This window comes from Procambarus clarkii, chromosome 23, assembly GCF_040958095.1.
Source record: "Procambarus clarkii isolate CNS0578487 chromosome 23, FALCON_Pclarkii_2.0, whole genome shotgun sequence".
NCBI lineage: Eukaryota > Metazoa > Arthropoda > Malacostraca > Decapoda > Cambaridae > Procambarus > Procambarus clarkii.
Genome location: NC_091172.1, coordinates 41,985,993 through 42,003,362, shown reverse-complemented (window position 1 = coordinate 42,003,362; position 17,370 = coordinate 41,985,993). Strand labels below are relative to the sequence as shown.

Here is a 17,370-nt window from a genome sequence, read left to right as displayed (position 1 = left end):
GGCAAAATCTACAACATGGGTGCCAGACTGGAGATGGATGTCGGCATTACTAGTGTTTGCAATAAATAATGTAACAGTACCATCCTGCACTGTGTGCCAGGAGGGTTCAACAAACGTACCATTCACTTTACATGTTTCACTTTCTGCAATCACATCCGACAACTCAGGCACTCCCTGAACCTCAACTCTTATTCTGGTGAGAGAATGAGAGTGCAGCACAGTGTCAGTAGCCGTGGAACCACTGACTTCAGAGATGGAAACTGCCAGGCGAGCGAGACAACGAGAATCCGTTAGGGCGTCCCCTTCCAGAAAGTCCCGATACTCACTCTTCCTAGCAACTGTACACGTACGATGCTTCAATCGAGTTCCCGTTTTCTCGGGTATGCTACCACGACAAGGATCTGACAAACCTACGCTAGCAAGGCGGGTGTCAACAAAATTAACGTAGTCTGATTGGAGGTTGAACTCATGGCCCTGTCGATAAATGCTACACAATGGTATGACGTGGTCTTTGATACTAATGTTCCAACGATGGGGAAACAATGCAATATTTTCATCAATCATTGTGTACAGACCTAAGAGAATGTCTCCAGGAAAATGAATAATGTCAACAACTAAACATGTTATAGACAATGTGCCATCATTTAACTTGAGTGGGAGGTCAATTTCACCCTGAACTTTTACTTTATTTCCTGAAATACCACTTAGAAAAGGTATGGGTGACTGTTTTAAAGTATTACTTCTCTTGACTTTGAATTTGCTAGTAACACTATCAACACAATTAATGCACAATGAAATTACTTTGAGAAGCATGAATGTTGAAATCACTCAGGGAACTGTGGGAGTGGAGTACTGAACCAGCTCCAATATTTAACAAGTCACTGAATGGTTAATTCATAAGATATTGTGGATATATTTACGTTAAACCTCTTTAAAACATAGCACACGATATCTTAGTTCTTAATTACTTAACTGAGGGCTGCAGGATTTGCAATATAACAGTGGCCAACACGAAGAAAACGGCGACAAGGCGTGTGAAGAGGCACATGCACGGTTTGTTTACAATCTGGTGCGACGGCAGCGCTCCTAGCGGCAGTGGCACGAAGCTCGGGAGACCCTACACTAGGAATTGATGTTGGGAGCGCGAAGATAAACTCTGAGACCATGATATTGCGTCGATGGCGGTGGAGGAAGCACGATTTGCTAGGCAGGAGTTCACTGCAAAATGATGTAGCAGGGGGCTGACACGGTGGTGAGAGGAGGCAATGTGGCGCTGCGGCGTCTTGACTGGGAGCTGGCGACGCTAGACAGATGGTTGTAGTCCTTTTTTCGGCAATTGTTTCTCAATAAATTGCACAACACAGCTGCAGAGCAGTTGAAGCTGTAGAAGATGATTGCAATAGCTGGAACGGTACAGGCAACACACAAGGCTTGTTGATGTGGGCTTGGGTGGTGGTGGTGGGTGCAGGTTCCCACGTGGCGCGAGATTCAAAAATGGCTGGTGCGGGAATCTTCCTTTCTCCTCACTGATGAATTAGTGTTCTCACAAGAAAATGTTGACCCTTACTTCTGAGACGTTGACCTGGAGTAGTGGTTGATGGCAGGACCCCGATCTGGCACAATATTTGATGGTGGCGACTGGAACATGTGGCGATGTGGGTACTTGAATTTTCGTTTCCAGAAAAATAATTCTGGATCCCACTGCTGCGACCAGTATTCGTTGTCTTGTTGGGTTGAATGTTATACACAGTAGGCACTTCTGTAGTTTTATTGATTAAGACAGCAAGGTGTATAATTGGCCAGCCGAGGTCCTAACCTACTCTGGATCTGTGAGAGAACTGAGCCTGCTGCAAGCACGGCTGGTGCTCCTCTGTCTGGCGTGACGTCAGAGGCCTACTCGCCTGTGATTGGTTATGTCTCAACTGCCATATAATTTGAGTATAACGTACCACCTGCTAGGTATACAACCTGCTGTGTATACCACCTGCTGGGTATACCACCTGCTAGGTATACCATCTGCTAGGTATACCAACTGCTGGGTTTACCACCTGCTAGGTATAACACCTGCTGGGTATACCACCTGCAAGGTATAACACCTGCTGGGTATACCACCTGCTAGGTATATCACCTGCTAGGTATACCAGCTGCTGGGTATACCAGCTGCTGGGCATACCACCTGCTGGGTATACCGCCTGCTGGTTATTAGGCGTGTATTAGGATAAAAAAAAAACGAAAAAAAAAAATAGTGAACGGTGATTCGTGGAACAGTGATGTGGAACGGGTATCACAACAACATATAAGTTGGAAGTGAATATTATAAATATAGAACACTAGAAATATAAAATAGTGGCAAGAGGCGGCATCAGTGGTTATAAATCGGGTAACTGGAAACTGGTGACATCAACCTGGGCCACAAGAGGTCACCTGAACTGACCGGGGGACCAGCCTCGCTACCTACGCTAAGTACCTGCCATAAAGTTTGAACAAAATAACACACACAATATTACAAATATACGATATACATATAATATTATAATATTAAACATATAAATATATATACATATTGTTACAAATATACAATATACATATAATATTATAAATATATAGATATATACAACAAAACAAGGCAATATGGGAGTAAATAAACAAATTTGTGGCCACTGTAACAACTTCTTAAAGACGAAGGTAACGGGAATTGAATGTTATATCTGTAAGACTAGATTCCATTCGGCTTGTACAGGAGTGAGTAACACTACGGCACTGAGAGATGGCCACTTGCTCTGGGTGTGTAAAAATGACCTGCCAGCTTGGAATATCCTAAAAAACCTTCTAGATAACATGACGCATGATCGGAAAACATCATTCATTGGAAGCCTACCAGCCATCCAGAAGGAGTGGGAAAGGAACAACAATTCTAATATACAAGGGGCGGAGGCTATAGTCAGGGATGAAACTGAGGCTGAAACTCAGGAAGTTGCAAACTCTGACTCAGTAGGCCTGGATGTAGATGACAGTAAACTAGAAAGTGTACCAGACAGCACTGACAGCTCGATAGGTACAGACACCACGACGGTTCTCGATAGAGCAATTCAGAACAGAAGGACAGACTTATGCAAATTTTATGCAAAGGGCATATGCAGACATAGATATGCTGGTAATAAGAAAGGATTAGAATGCAGTTACCAACATCCCAAAAAATGTTTAAATATGCTTAGGAAAGGTGAGTGTCGATTTGGATCAATATGTAGGTTTTTCCATCCTGACATGTGCCAAACCTCACTGGAAGACAGAAAATGCTATGACCTTAGCTGCCCACACTTTCACGTGAAAGGCACGGAACGCTACATAAAGAGTGGCAAGCAGGATAATGAATTTGGAGGAAACTCTATAAATTTTTTATACCAGACCGGCAGAGAGTTCAAAAGGAGCAGCATGGAGAGTGTATGGAACTGGATGCCAGATCCACTGGCATTCCAGAATTACAGATACAATTACCCACCGAAAGGGAACTACAACTACGACAGAAAACTGCCCTACAACAATCAGTACTGGTCAGAACAAACTCATTATGTCCACGATTAATGGACGTGCCGAAAAAGTCTCCCATTCAAACTATCACTAATAGAGTAACCTCATTCATCTTTGCCAACATACAAGGACTGAAAACAAGAACAAACAACAAAGTACAGTTCATAAATGGCCTCCTCACGGAGTCAAATGCAGTATTTGGAGCTTTCACAGAAACCCATGCAGGGGAATTGTTGGACAGTGAGATCTGGATTCCAGGATATAACCTATACAGGTGTGATAGGAAAATTAGGTCACTAGGAGGAGTGGGTCTGTATATTAGGGAAGACCTTGTATGCTCGGAGCTCCTAAACGTTACAAATGAGGTGGTAGAGGTTCTGGGATTAAAAATAGAGAAAATAAATTTAGTGATTATACTAATATACAAACCGCCAGATGCAACGGCTGAGGAATTCACAGAACAGATAAGCAAAATAGAGAATAGCCTTGATAATTTGGAGAACCCGATACCTGATATTATTTTCCTAGGTGACTTCAACTTGCCTAGTCTCAGGTGGAAAATAGCAAACAATAATATTATACCAGGAAATCTATCAGGACCTAACCAACCACAGATTAGAGAACTACTTAGATTCTGTGACAAATTTTCACTCAATCAGCAGATATCGGAGCCAACGAGAAATGAAAATATTCTAGATCTGGTCTTTACGAACAATGAAGACATTATCAGAGACATTACGATATCAGATACCACATACTCAGATCACAAACTCATTGAAGTGCAAACGACCATCAATACTCAGAATAGACCTAAAACGTTGATAAAGCGAGAGGGGCTATTCAGTAAATTCAATTTTAATAATAAAAGGATAGACTGGGAGATAATAAACAGGGAACTTACAAACATTCCATGGGGAACTGTTCTAAATAATACAAGTCCTACAGAAGGAATAGAAAAACTTACTTCAGAAGCGTATCAAGTCTGTCTGAAACATGTTCCTTTGAGGAAAGCCAGAAAGAGATCTAACGTAGAAAGAGAACGCAGACGACACTATAAACGCAGGAAAAAAATAACGGAACTGCTTATGCAGACACGAATTTCCCGTCAAAGAAGGAATAATTTAAATAGGGAGATTGAAGAAATCGAGCGGAAATTGAAACACTCATATGAAACTGAAGAAAGGCAGTTAGAACAGAAAGCAATTCAGGAAATAAAGAAAAATCCAAAATATTTTTTCTCATATGCGAAATGAAAAGCAAAAACCACTGCCAGTATTGGACCTATTCGTACAAGTGAAGGTTCATACACGGAGGATGACAAAGAAATTAGTGAAATCCTAAAAAAGCAGTATGAGGACATGTTTAGCACTCCAATAAACAACATGAAGGTGGAAGATCCAGACAATTTCTTTATGCGGGATATTCAAACCCCGGTAAATATAACTGATATAAACACGAGCGCACTAAATTTTGAAAAAGAAATTGAAAACATGCCCATGCACTCGGCCCCAGGTCCAGACTCATGGAATTCAATATTTATAAAGAAATGCAAAGTGCCGGTAGCACAGGCACTCAGTATAGTGTGGAGGAAGAGCTTGGACACGGGGGAGATACCAGATGCACTTAAAGTAGCAGACGTAGCCCCTCTACACAAGGGAGGGAGCAAAGCATTGGCAAAAAATTATAGACCAGTTGCACTAACATCGCACATCATAAAAGTATTTGAGAGAGTGATTAGGAGTCAGGTCACCAATTTCATGGAGACCAATGACCTTCATAACCCAGGCCAACATGGATTTCGAGCGGGAAGATCGTGCCTCTCACAGCTACTTGAGCACTACGACAAAGTCACTGAGGCATTAGAAGAGAAACAGAATGCTGATGTGATATACACGGACTTCGCAAAGGCCTTCGATAAATGTGACCATGGCGTGATAGCACACAAAATGAAGTCAATGGGAATAACCGGTAAAGTAGGACGCTGGATACTCAGTTTTCTGTTAAACAGGACTCAGCGAGTAACTGTCAACCATATAAAATCTAGTCCAAGTGCAGTGAAAAGCTCTGTACCTCAGGGTACAGTCCTTGCACCACTGCTTTTCCTTATTCTCATATCAGATATAGACAAAAATACAAGTCACAGCTTCGTATCATCCTTTGCAGATGACACAAAAATCAGTATGAAAATTACCTCGGCTGAGGTCATTGAAAAACTTCAAGCTGATATTAATAAAGTTTTCGACTGGGCATCAGAAAATAACATGATGTTTAACAGTGATAAATTCCAGGTACTCAGGTACGGTAAAAATGAGGACCTTAAACATAATACAGAGTACAAAACACAATCAAATGTACCCATAGTAGGAAAACAGCATGTAAAGGATTTGGGAATAATAATGTCTGACGACCTAACGTTTAAGGAGCATAACCAAGCAAATATTGCGACAGCCAGAAAAATGATAGGATGGATTACGAGAACTTTCAAATCCAGGGATCCCATCACAATGGTTGTACTCTTCAAGGCACTTGTGTTGTCCCGTCTTGAGTACTGCTCAGTACTCACTTCCCCCTTCAAAGCAGGAGAGATTGCTGAAATAGAGGGAATACAGAGAACATATACGGCACGCATAGACGCAATAAAGCACCTAAATTATTGGGATCGTCTCAAAGCCCTCCAAATGTACTCACTAGAAAGAAGACGAGAGAGATATCAAATAATATACACCTGGAAGATACTGGAGGGCCAAGTACCAAATCTACACAGTAAAATAACAACGTACTGGAGTGAACGACATGGAAGAAAATGCAGAATAGAACCAATGAAGAGCAGAGGTGCCATAGGCACAATCAGAGAACACTGTATAAACATCAGAGGTCCGCGGTTGTTCAACTTCCTCCCAGCAAGCATAAGAAATATTGCCGTAACAACTGTGGACATTTTCAAGAGGAAACTAGATTTATTCCTCCAAGGAGTGCCGGACCAACCGGGCTGTGGTGGGTATGTGGGCCTGCGGGCCGCTCCAAGCAACAGCCTGGTGGACCAAACTCTCAGAAGTCGAGCCTGGCCTCGGGCCGGGCTTGGGGAGTAGACGAACTCCCAGAACCCCATCAACCAGGTATCAACAACCTGCTGTGTATACAACCTGCTGCGTATTCAACCTGCTGGGTATACCACCTGCTGGGTATACAACCTGCTGGGTATACCAGTTGCTGAGTATACTACCTGCTTGGTATACCACCTGCTGGGTATACTACTTGCTGGGTATACCACCTGCTGGGTATACTACCTGCTGGATATACCACATGCTGGATACACCACCTGCTGGGTATACTACCTGCTGGATATTCCACCTGCTGGATATACCACCTGCTGGGTATACAACCTGCTGGATATACCACCGTCTGGATATGCCACCTGCAGGGTATACCATTGGCTGAGTATACCAGCTGCTGGGTATACCACCTGATGAGTATACTACCTGCAGGGTATACCACCTGCTGGTTATACTACCTGCTGGATATACCACCTGCTGGGTATACTACCTGCTGGGTATACAACCTGCTGGATATACCACCTGCTGGGTATACTACCTGCTGTGTATACAACCTGTTGGGTATTCAACCTGCTGAGTATACTGTCTGCAGGTTATACCACCTTCTGGGTACACTACCAGCTGTATATAATACCTGCTAGGTATACCATCGGCTGGGTATACTATCTGATGGGTATGCCATCTGCTTTGTATACTATCTGCTAGGTATACTACCTGATGGGTATACTACCTGCTGGGTATACTACCTGCTAGGTATACTAACTGCTGGGTATACTATCTGCAGGGTATACTACCTGCTGGGTATATTTCACGATGGGTATACCATCTGCTGGGTATACCATCTGCTGGGTATAATACCTGCTTTGTATACTATGTGCTGGGTATACCATATAATAGTTGCAAGTTATCATGGTGAGCAAAAATAGTTGCAAGTTATCCTAGTGAGCAAGATGAACTCTAAATATCGCAGTGAGCAATAGGGGCTCAGATTATCACGGTGAGCAATAAGGGCTCAGATTATCACGGCGAGCAATAAGGGCTCGAATTATTCCGGTGAGTAATAATATGCTCGTATGATGGTGAGCAACAAGGAGCTCATATGATGAGCATCAGAGGGTTCGTATGATGATGGAGAGCAACAAGGGGCTCATATGATGAGCAACAAGGGACTCGATGATAATGGTTAGAGACAATGTGCTCGAATTAGCGTGAGGAGCAATAAGGCGTTCAATTAGCGTGGGGAGCAATAAGCGTTCAATTATCGTGGTGAGCATTAGACATTTGATTTATCGTGGGGGAGCAATAATGGGCTCGAATTATCATGACGAACAATAATGCGCTTGAATTACCCTAGGGAACAATAATACGCTCAAATGATGATAGCGAGCAATAATATGCTCGAGTGATCATCATGAGCAATAGGCCCAAATGATCATGTTGAGCAACAATGTGCTCGAATTAGCGTGGGGAGCAATAAGGCGTTCATATATCATGGTGAGCATTAGGCGTTTGAATTATTGTGGGGAGTAATAATAGGCTCAAATTATCACGGCAAACAATAATGTGCTCAAATTATCATGTTAATTCACAGGTGAGCAGTTGATTCTACTCGTTTGTTTAGGTTAAATAATTGCAGGATCCTTCTTGAGGGATAACTAAGCACAGAATCAATTGAAGATTTATGGGTGAGCAGTAAGCCTACTCGTATTAAGCATGTTAAGTCACAATTCTTAAAATTTAATAATAATTCATTAAATGATGGGAAACCTAAGGTTGCTGGAAAAAATTAATGTTGTTACTACAAACAATCTTGCTTGGAAAATAATTTGTAATGGATTATCCCAACTTATACGTTTCACGGTTTAATAGTTCTGTTATATGTTCACTTACAAATTTGCAAGTTTGCAATCTTGCTCGTGCTGCGCTTCTACAAAAACGTTCCTAAGTTTGCTTAAGAGCAGAAGCGAAAAGAAAACAGCTCAGTCAAAACTAATGCAGGTAAATCACTAGAATCCTAGTGCAGAAAACTTTGAATAAATATAGTTGTCTGGTTAAGACTGATATAAGGTTTTCTTGGGAGACCTTAAGTGCTAGATTATTTTGGGCCTTGGACTGGACTTTGGTCCTGGTGAATTTGCAGGTATAGAAGTTTCTTGATGACTTCATGGAACTGCTAGATTCATTGGGTGCTAGAATCTCTAGTTTAATTTTATTAATTTACATGGGGAGACTGAGTGTGGTCAATTATTATTGTCGAAAATAATTCTGGGTCTACAGTGGAGTCAGAGACTTGGTCGCTGTGACATGCACCTGTTTATGCTGCAGACCACTGATTTTCCACTGAGATTCATAGAAACATCTCGGCGAATATTAATTGTACCAGACTCAATCTGGGTTTATTACTCAGCTGGATTTCTCCTTTAGCCTTGTTGCTGGAGAATTAATTTACTGCTGATTATTTTTTATTAATATTGTTGTTATCAGGCATAGGCTTGTTCGGGTTTAAAAGTTTACCTGTAAGTAGGTAGCCACCTTCAGATTTGAGCAGATTCATGCTCTGTTTTTTAACATGACCATTAATAAACTGGTAGTAGTAGTCTGCTCCTACTAGTAGATTTACATTGTTAAGGCGGTCAGACATTAGCTGGTTGTCAGCCAATTTAATTTCATTTTCCTGCTGGAATTTGGCTGTGTACCCTAGACCCTAAATATTTAGGTCAAATGGGATTTGATCTACAACTATGGCCTGAATAGACCTGACATAACCACCTAGGCGTACGAGCGGTTGTACTAATGAGTATTCTTGGGGTTCTCTATTTATCATGAACCCTGACAGGTTTAATTTTACCTGTATGATTGGTTTTGATTTAAATGCCTCTGCCGCTTTCTGGGTAATGAAGGCTTTCTGGGACCCTTGATCGAATAGGCCTCGAATGAAAATCTTGGCCTCTTTATTCTTTACTTGAAGTTGGGCAGTGGACACTATTGCATCAACTTTAGATGCTGGTGATATTGCGCTGTAAATTTCTCGTACCTTACAGCACTGTACTTGTGTAGATTCTCTACCTCCTACCCAAGAGTTGGAATAATTTGATTTGACAAATTTGCACAATGCAGCATGATGTTTGCCCCTTCTACATCTATTGCAGGTGTTCAGTGGGGTTTCACAGCTGTTAGTATTATGTGGTTTGAGACACCTAGTACATTTGTGTAACTGTTGGAGTCGTCTGACTCTGGTATCTTTATTAGGATAATTTGTACAGAGAATCTTTTTGATGACAAAACAAACATAACCCCCCAGCCTACAGCATGTTTAATATTCACTGGTTTAGGTGAAACATTGTCTACAGGTTTTGAAGGTTTTGTTGCTTGCATGTGTTTATTAGTTTGTCTCTTGTGAGTACTTGTTGTATTCTTGAGAGTAATTATTGGGTTCTTGGGAGCACTTGGGCTCTTGGGAGCACTTATTAGACTCTTAGGTCTCACTGATAAATCAGTATTTGACCTGTTGGTTTTACATTGATTATTAGTACCCTTGTTACCTAATGACTGCGTCACTTTAGAAGTTTCAATTAAGGAACTTGATGTGAGTACAGTTTCTGTGGATTCAGAATAAGCATTGAGTGCCTGTTTTGCTTGTTTATTATTTACTATATTAAACAAACTTGTTAATATATCCTGCATTGACAGGACATGTCCATTCTGGTATGAATATAATTAATTTAGCACCTAGCTAGACATGTTTTCTCTGGATTATAATTTCAGTCATTCAATCAGCAGTAGGTTGATCCACTTCTCTGCTGAAGGATCATAACAGTGACTCGAGCTGTAAATTAAAGTCTTGTAAGGAGTCAACTGATTGATCTGGTTGAGATCAGTCCAGTTGCTGGTGCACGAGATTTATGATAATCTTCTCATTGTCAGCACTTGTTGGAACTGGATGGCTTGATTAATGCTAATAGGTTCAGCATCACCTCTATGAGGCTAGTTTAAGTGATTAAGACCATCACTAATTTTGCTTAGCCTCAGCTTTAATTTCAGCTTCAGCTTTTACTTCAGGTTCAGCTTTTAATCCAACTTCAACTGCTGTTGCAGCTACAGCTGCATCTTCATCTTCTGTTTTAGCTTCACTGTCTGTTGCAGGTTCATCTTCAATTGCAGCTTCACTTGTTTCTCTGCGGTTCATTTGGGAGGCTTATTAATTTAGTAGCATCATGTATTGAATTTACAGAATCCATAGAGTATATGGATGAGTTTTCTGAAAATAGTTCTGATTCTGTTAATGTACTATTACGTGAAGTTGTATTATATGAGACTGTAGAAACTGAAGGTTTGACTACAATTATGGATCCAGTGTAAAGATCTAATTTTATTAGAGGAATATCCTCATCTTGAGGTAGCTCATTTATTTTATCTGAAGAGCTGGGTGCTTGCTTTGGTATAGGTAAACTTTGAAGGTGTTCCAACCCAGTAGAAACATTTTGTGTTGCAAGCACTTTGTAATAATGATCTAACTTGGGCTGAATTTTGTCTTCATATTTGGCAAGGTCAGATTCAATCAAATATATTTGATCTAGGTCAGTATTACCGGCAAGAAGTATATGTCTATAAGACTCAATTATTCCCTTTACTAGGTCAAATTTTTGGCTAGCCACCTTTGTGGATATTCCTAACCAGATGATGTGAACTGGATCTGTTTCTAACCAGTTGTCACATTTGTTGAGCAGCCTTGTCAAGTGAGCTTGAAGGTCTTTCAAGATTCTTCCAGTTTTTTTCTGGTGTAGCCATGTTGGCTGAGGGTGTGAGATTTTTCTCTACGCCTACCTCCCTTAAGAGGTGGACTACAAGTTTAAAGGCTGCTCACGGCAGTTAAGCATGAGTCCAATAGAAAAAGGAAAAGCGGGAGCAAACCGCCAGGCCTCCACCACTAGGGGTGAAAACCTGTCCACATAGGCCGCTGGTTCCTCCTAGTTAAACAGGACGTTAAAACTAATAAAGGGTAACCGACGGGTTTTCACAATCAAATATTTATATTTGATGTGGCGCTATGAATTCGAATTCGAATTCCCAAGAACAGCCGTCATATCAAAAGATCACATCAACATTCAATCGTATAAAGCAGAACATGGGTGGAAAAGAATGGTTGAAGGGTTGACATCAAAGACCGTTTTCTATAAAATAAACAATTTATTAATAACAAGAGACTAAACTACTACATTATCGAGTTTACACTACGTTAATGTCCATCCAGTGGCACTATAACAAACAGCTAAATAGCAACCCTTGCTGTGAGGCTGCATACTGAACTAACCTGAACACAGGTGTGCCCACTGACGACGCAATATTGCAAATCAAAAAAATATCACAGACTAAGTTACACTACAGAGTGACTCGTTACGTTAATGTCCATCCAGTGGCAATTACAACACAGCTATTCAGCAGCCCCTCGAGAAATGACAGCAGTCTCCATCTTGCTGACACTTCGGGCTGACCAGTGAACTAACTGAACAATGATGGATGCCCACTGATGACACAAGCTTGCAATCAATATTGTCACGGCTTCATGGTAACAGATACTATAATCACAATCTTTAGGGTCCTCCAACCATAACAGGAATGACCCCCGTAACTTGGCGGGTAGTCCAACAGTGACTGCCCCTATCACAACCTAATGTGAACACTCTTTGCAACTCCCTGCAAGGAGTTGCATTGTAAACAGTAAACAAAGCCAGGCAAGGTGAGATTCTGAGACACAGCTCTAGCAATCCCTAAGTTACTTTACTCTCGTCACCAGACGATAAACAAAAGAAATTGCCTTAATCAATTACAAAATTGATTATGTGATTAATTACGTTAATTGACTGATCACAGCAGTCAGCAACAAAGTGCTACGTTAATCACAAACAATTGTCTTTCTTAGACAACAACATGATAATACTCTACGTTAATCATTACCACTTGTTTCCTTTAACACAAGTCAACTTGTTAACAATAACTCAAAGTCTCTCTTGTATTACATCACACTTGACTCCTTGCAAGTATTCAGTGAGTAATTCTTAATTAAAGTCAAACGGACCACTAATTACATCCCAATTGAGTTATGTTAACTAAGCCTACCCTAAATTGGTAGCTTCTCAACAGTCTATGTCAAAATTTACTTTAATGACTGTTAATTACCCTAATTAACCCCGAGCAATTAATTAACTGTCACCAGGACCGATAATTAATCAACATAAATACGTCTCACTCCGCACTGCCTAAGCAGGTCTCATCAAACACTGTGAATTCACGGGAGAGGAGTTAATTACTCCCCTAATTAACATGAGTGCATCTTAATCCACTGTCATCAGACACGATATGATCAATATAACAATTTATGCTAGCTCCATGACCTCGCTTTACCGAGTCATCTGAGTCCTCAAGACTCCAGACGTTAATTCCTCCACTAATTATCATGAGCCACTAATTGCTCTACCCCAGAAAGGTAATTAGTATCGAGCAAATTACGTTAACACAAATACTGACAGACTCTGACAGATCCTCTCCCACTACGTGAATTCATGATTAGAATGCTAATTACATAATTAGCTAGAGTGGTCAATTAGTTGTCACACGAACAATTAATTGCACTGGAAACGTATCTCAACAAGCTCAACACTGCTCTCCTTAACAGCTCTCACTCACTCAACAATAAGTGTGCACCCCTTATCCAGTTAATTACCCTATAATTAACTTGCTGAATCTTTAAGTCCTCAACACAACTTAAAAAAACAAAGTAACCCCAGTGTTACATAGGTCACACTTACAATGGCATGCATAACAACATAAATGCACTGCCCACATACGGTTGCGGCTACTGCAACTCGTTAATTGCTGTACCCATACAGTAATGATACACAGTTAGGCACAACAAGAGTATACTAATATTACTGCCCCCCTTATCTTGCAACCGTTGCAAGGGACTACTGTGAGCAATCACAACTACTTTAGCAAGGCAATTTACGTTAATATAAAATACCGTCGTTACGCGGACAGCTGGCGCTAATTCTCTTAATTAAGCAATTAACAAATAAATTGCCTGCTCTCATTAAGTACTGTGAATTCCCCTGAATACTCAAAGGGGTCCCTTAAAGCCTCAACACAGTTCCTAGGGCAGTAATATTGTATACCTGATAACAACACTGCACAAACCTACAGCATAATAATGCCGTCAGCATACCCCACATGCTAATGACATCATTAGGCAATCAGACAGCAATCTCTCTACTGACTCACCACACAACACAGTACATACAAAAACATGCAAATGAACACATGGAAATGGCATTCACATAATCAATGAAAATTATATCACCAGAAAAATGTATCCATAACTACACAGACCTCAGGGTATCCACTGACATCCCTGCAACACTGGCCTGCCTACCTCTGCAATGATATAATTAACATGTGGCACTATGGCATTAATCGAGTCTGAACGATTATATAGAATCGACAGACTGGATCACTTATATGATAAATCTCTACACTGACTGGTTACATACTCGAGTCAGTCTACACCAGGGGTGGGCAACCTTTTTGAGAGTGCGTGCCAAAATCAGCCAAGACTCTGACACAAACTTTTTCGACGTGCCAACCATTTTTTTAGAACATATTTGGTATCTCTTAAGAACTTTTTAAACAAAAAAATAATAAATTACCTCAGTGCAGTAAAACATAGTATAAAAAAACAGATTTTTTTTTTATTTAACCTTCAGAAGTACATTTCAACAGCCTTTAAGCTTTTGTGACTTTAATAGAATACAACAGATAAAAAACTTGTTGACTCCTTTTATATACTGTCAGTGAGACTTCTGCTGCTGCATAACTGATGACAGAGATTTTACATCGGGTTTATATTTAGTAACATTGAGAGATATGCATGCAGCGCTAGTTTCATCTGTCATGCTACTCCTGTTACGAGACTTAGCAAAGTTCATAATTGAGAACAAAGATTCGCAAGCATATGTAGACGAAAACATGGTTAACAATGCTGTTGCAAGGTTTTTTAAACAGACATAATTTTCTGGAATAGTATTCCAAGTCCTTAATACTTCGTTTTCCGCATTTCTCTTTGTTACTTTCATCTCTAATCTCTCTCTTTCAATATTTTCCAAGTCAACTCTAAGGTCAACAAATTTCTGCTTCCAAATTGAGCTACTCTGAAATTCAATCAACTGCATCTCAAAATCATCCATGTCTATCCATGAAAACATTTGCAAGTTTAGTTCATCCATTTTGATGCTGTCTGGAAACTTGATGAACTTTACTGTGTCTTCCAGTTCTCTGAATTTGGCAAATCTTGTAGAGAACTGCCAAACTGTTGACTCGATAATGTTTACAAACAGCTTTTGAAGACATTTGTGGTCTGTTCTGTCATCTTTTAGATCACTGATGTACCTCTTTAGGTTTGGAAAGTATCTATATCCGTCTTAAGAACTTTAAGTTTCATTTCAAAAGCTTTTATGTAACAAAACATAACATCAAGTGTCTTACCAGAGCCCTGTAACTTAATATTCAATTCATTTAAATGTTCACAAAAATTTGCAAAAAACATCAGTTTACAAACCCACACGATGTCAGAAAATTCATGGTATGACACTTGTTGGTCGTTTAAATAGAGCTTTATCTCATCTAAGCATTCAATAAGTCGTTTCAGAACCAAGCCTCTGCTAAGCCAACGAACACAAATTCATCAACACAAATAGAAAAAAACTTGCATGAAGACAAATCTTTTGTCAATTGTTCAGCTGTATTTCTTTCCAACTTAAGTATCCTATCCTTAACTGTTTTCCTACTCACAGGCAAATCTTTATTGCGCTGTATAATCTTTTTCTTTTCTGAAAAGTTGTCAAAAAGAAAAGGTGCACATTCTAGCCAAGCTTCTTTAATATACTCCCCATCACAGAGAGGCTTTCCGTGTTGGGCAATAACTTTTGAAACTTCAAAACTAGCAGCAACTAAGTTGGAACTGGGCCTACCTGAAATATAATTCATAAAAGTTTCAGCTTGTGTTTTTGTCTTGCTCAGTTCACGAGAAATTAATTCTCTTTGTTCCTCCTCAGTTTTATTGCTTAAGTTCTTATGAACATTTTCAAAATGTCTCTTTACAGAAGAAGTTCTGTAAAGTTCTACAAACAACTGTGTCAGAACAGAAAATGCATAAAGCTATATCATCCTTCTTAATCATGCCAAACTTTTCAGACCAGTATTCCTTAAATTCTCTAATATCCTCTTCATTTGACTGACATCGTTTCTTAGCTGGTGGTGGTGACATTCTGTACAATCTGTAAAGGGCATGAAATTAAAATAAGTAATATATTGATATGCATGGAAGAGAAGGAAGACCAAAAGTAAGTCAAAATAGTATATGATGAGTAACTCCAATGAATAGCAATGATAACGGATTGTGTTGTCGTTGTGAAGTGCAGTGACGAGAAATGAATTAGCCTACTTCTACTGAAATGCGAGTATTTAAAGAATTATTTATTTCCTTTTAATATTATAGCACACACAAACTTTGTAGTCAAGTATATGTACGTTTATTCTAATACCAATCAATAAGTTTAATAAGCCAATGTTTGAGGTAAGCGTGACGAGACAATGAACATAATAAAAATCTTCAGAGGATTTTTTTTTCTTTTATGAAAATTCGAGGGTTTTCTTTATTTTACATAATTCCAGAAACAACACCAGCAGCCGCTTATCACAAAGACACTACTTCCTAGGCATTGAGTACTTATGCCAAGAGTTTATAAGACTTCACTTGGTTCGATAGACAAAACCCGTTTTTGTGTGTTTGTGTGGTGTGTTGTGGCGAAACATCGTTGAGTCGGTGACATCTTGCTTATGTCAGCTCTGTTCTTAGGGAGCAGGCGAGCGAGTACGTGTGAATTTAAGGATTAAGACTATTCTTACAATGATACTGAGTTTCACAAAGTTATTGATTTATAAGGGGAATAATTTTCACCTGGAGATGAAGTACTGACCTTCTCGGGGAGGAGGCAAGTGAGCAACTGTGAGAAACACTACGAAGCAAGACTGCGAGAGAGAGTTACGAGTCTGAGATCGTCTGAACATGTGTTCATTACGGGGACTTCATGGGGGTGGGGGACTGTTGATTTCACTGGTTATATTACGGCCGTCAATGGAGAGAAGGGGAGAGGATAAGAATTCTTATCTTTCTTTAGCTTTCGAAGGTGAAGATGCTTTAGATTTAGATAGTAAAGTGAGTTTAATTAATATGCGTCAAACTGAAGTCGGGCGGCATTCAAACACATGAGGTTTAGGGGGCGGGGAGATGTTGTGGGGGTTTAAATTCAAAGTTTACGAAATTAATTTTTAAAGGTGGGCAGGCATGGCGTATTTTGCCTTCACAGATATGATTGTCAGTGTACACTATGGTTATGGGTGCAGCCTTTAGGTTAGAAAGGCTTATTACATAAAATATGAGCCAAAGTAAATAGAGGGGAATCATCATACATCGGCATGATCGATGACGTAAAAAAAGAAGGTAACTATGGCAACAAGATCAACTTCTTTTTCTTGAGACCTCTTTAGCTTCGTAGAGCTTAAACCTCTTCACCACCAGGACGTACATATACTGTCATGGCATGTAAGCTTATACCCCAAGGAAAGTAGTTTTTTTTTGTCTGTGCTTAGGGTAACATGTGCTTGCATCTGTGCTTAGGGTAACCTATGCTCTTGCGTGCCAGAGACAAGTCATCGGCGTGCCAAGTTTGGCACGCGT

General features: G+C 40.1%; 1 pseudogene; it reads right to left on the bottom strand.

The window, feature by feature from the left end:
• Window positions 1-15,275: 15,275 nt before the first annotated feature.
• LOC138367837 (EPM2A-interacting protein 1-like) lies at window positions 15,276-17,110 on the bottom strand (annotated as a pseudogene).
• Window positions 17,111-17,370: the final 260 nt, after the last annotated feature.